Source organism: Watersipora subatra, chromosome 10, assembly GCF_963576615.1.
Source record: "Watersipora subatra chromosome 10, tzWatSuba1.1, whole genome shotgun sequence".
NCBI classification, from domain to species: domain Eukaryota; kingdom Metazoa; phylum Bryozoa; class Gymnolaemata; order Cheilostomatida; family Watersiporidae; genus Watersipora; species Watersipora subatra.
Genome location: NC_088717.1, coordinates 19,530,582 through 19,534,011, shown reverse-complemented (window position 1 = coordinate 19,534,011; position 3,430 = coordinate 19,530,582).

Below are 3,430 nucleotides of genomic sequence, written 5' to 3'. Positions count from 1 at the left end.
GATTAACGCCTTGCATATCGTAGTGCTCGTCAAGATGCCATCGCTGAGGAAGAAGCCGTATCTCAAAATTTTAATTCATATAGGAATTGTTGACATTCTCTCAAACGTCTCTGTCTTCTTACAGATAAACTGTGAGCTGCATAATTTTACATACCAAAGGTCAAAAGCAATCGCTGCTGTCGTCAGCATCCTCACGACCATCGCTCCACACTTTCGCTACTATTTGTTCACTCTAGGCAGCTATGACAGGTATCTAGCTCTGTGTAAACCTCTCACCTACGAGCAGAATAAGGTGACCCAACACTTTTATATATGGATCGCGAGTGGATGGTTATTCATTTTACTCATCAGCATCATCAGGGACACGGCCTTCTCGTCTGGCCTTTGCTTGAACACAATTTTTGGAGCTAGCAACTATGTCGATGTTGCTCCATCATCCTTTTCCACCATCTTTCTTGTCATACCTTTTGCGATAACCTCAGGACTGCAACTACTAATTTGTGTCGAACTTTATCGAATGCACAAACGACATAAAATAACTAAAGACAATCAGGTGGTGAAGGCCACCTTATATATCGTGATTATTAATATTCAGTTTGTAATCTGTCTTTGTCCTGTGATCATATGCTTTGGTTTGAATCTGAAGGACCATTGCCCATTGGTGATGACATGGTTCACCGTGCTACTTTTTACCTTATATGGCATAGCGAACACAGTGACCTACGGCTGGCTGAATGAAAACTACAGAGTACAGGCATACAGGTTGATTAGACGCAGTGAGGTGCAGGCGATTGAGTTGACGACCGGCAAGAAGACTACGGTGACTGCGTTAAGCAATCCTTTCTAATGACTTTTAGAACTGCTATATACAGAGCAATTAATCTAGCACAAGGGACTATACTTTTGGAAACATACTAGCACTGGATTTTTTTACAGTATCGATTACTATGTGCTGATTGCGATCCTCAATGCGAAAGAGTAAAATCATATAAAATATTTGCATTTTCTTTTTTATTGTAAAGGATATGGTAGATAATAATATATTAGTAATATGGATTGTTATATAATAATATTCCATTTCCTGCTGAGCAAAACATTGAAGCATCACAATTGGTGAAACAGTCAATCCATATAGCAAAAGACATTGAAAAGTTTTGTTCCCAAAAAGCTTACAGAATGACAGATTAATTTAAATTTTATGTTTTGAAACTCATAATCGGCTTAGAGATTATTCATGCAATTTGAAGTAGTTTAAAGAATAGAGAAAGCATAATATTATTATGCTTTATTATTCATCTTGAGGTGTTGACTGATGTTCTAAAAAAAGAATCAAGGAGATTGACCAACCAGAAGCTGAAATATAGCCAGCCAAACACAGGTCTACCAAAAAACATAAGTGTTTTGGTAATCATCAATATATGACGTATGAAATCGACTTGTGTGCCATTGGTCAATTAAGCCAACTAATGCGCTCTCCTATAACAATCACGGCGTTTTAATTGGTTTAATCCCTGGAAGTATAGAACAATCAAATTGGGCCTAACAATCATCGCTCCTAGACTTCCGAACCAGTCCCTCTGACGTGTAGATTAGTTTTAGGATAAAATAATTACACGCATCTATTATTTCGCAACATTTCGCTATTTTGCTAGTTCAGCTCAGTTTTGTTGTTCTCCTACTTAGCTTCCTTATTCAGACTCATCTTTAGCGTTGTTCAGATTTTTTTAACTATAGCTAATAAATGGAATCAATTAAATCAATCATCAATCTCGGTTATCATTTGGAATTTTCTACAAATTATATTAGTTACATCATTTATTCTATACGCAGCTATATTATTATTTTGTATAATATACATTATGAATATTATATAAATCATAAAAAATAATCATAGATAAGATAATAGATCAATAGAAAAATCAAAGCAAAAGTTATTGTTTTCTTTTCTTATAGCAAGAGCAGCACGGTCAAGTTAGTCTTTTTAAGATTATGGCTGTAATGAACTTCCAGTCTGTTAATAGTGACGATAATCATGAAAATCAACTGAATGCTGCAGTAGATACACAGTAGAAGAATGCTGCAGTAAGATACACAGTAGAAAAATGATGAAGGAACAAAAAGTCCCATTCCTATTTCTTATTCTAAACAAACTGCATCTCGCGGATATCGCATATAGACTATACACGCGCCGTTCGTTGAACAGATGATCTTCGGAGCATATCCGTGGAGATCGAGTTAAAATTTGAAGCACAATAGTCAAAATCTGCTCTTCTGCTTTGAAAAATCATGGCGAGGGGTTGTGGGCAAATGCCTTTACCACACAATGTTTGATTGATTTTTCTGAGAAACCAGAGCTAGTCTGTAAATTATTAACTATCGCGAGAAGCGTTTCACATCTCGTAGCCAAAATAATCATTATACATAACGGCGGTAAAGGTGCGCAACTCCGGCACATGACCATTAAGTCGATTTTATACGTCACAGTTTTCGGGATTTTCGAAGGGTTTTCCTCTAATTCTTTATTAAGTAGACCTGTGTTTGGCTGGCTATATTTCAGCTTCTAGTGGGTCAATCTCCTTGATTCTTTTTTTAGAACATCAGTCAACACCTCAAGATAACTAATAAAGCATAATAATATTATGCTTTCTCTATTCTTTAAAATATGTTCCGATCCATGACTAAACAGGACAGAATTGCTTTCTGACCAATGGTTACAGAGGATAGAACTACTTGTTGACCAATGATTACAGAGGACAGAGTCACTTTTTGACTGTACTAAAATTCAATTTTTAAACCATTTCTTATAAATTATACGGTTATAAAACTTCTTTTCTAAGAAGTAAAATAGCATACTTTGAAATAAAGTTCAACAGCAAATCATTAAGAAACAAACTTTTAGTTTTATGATAGAAACCATTCTACTTCTCTAGTAGTTGAAGGAGTTCAATTAGTTGACAATATTGTTATGATTATCTCCTCACAACACATACATGTAAGTGAAGAAAAACCAGCAATTGATTAACATCCTGTCGTTAGCAGACCAGATTAATAGCATGTCTCACTGCTTACAAAAGCTGTCTATAAGTACAATAGTCACTGACTGATATCCCGAGTTGCTTCAGGCGCCGATGTCTATTCAAATTACATCGTTCTTTATATCTTACTACTTGAGGATCGGATACTGGCTTGATAACTTTTTGATTGGTTTGTTATGCGCAAGACAAATTAAACAGGATAGCTGTAGTAGGGTGAAAATACGATAATCATAAAATAGAAGTGATCGTCGTCATGTAGAGATATGAGCATAGTCATACATTTGTGATAGAACTGTCATGGCATATAGTGAGTGTGACCTGAGTGACAAATTAGAAATATGATTGTCTTGATAAATTGGAGATGCAATCAAACGATGAGCTTGATTGCATCTTGA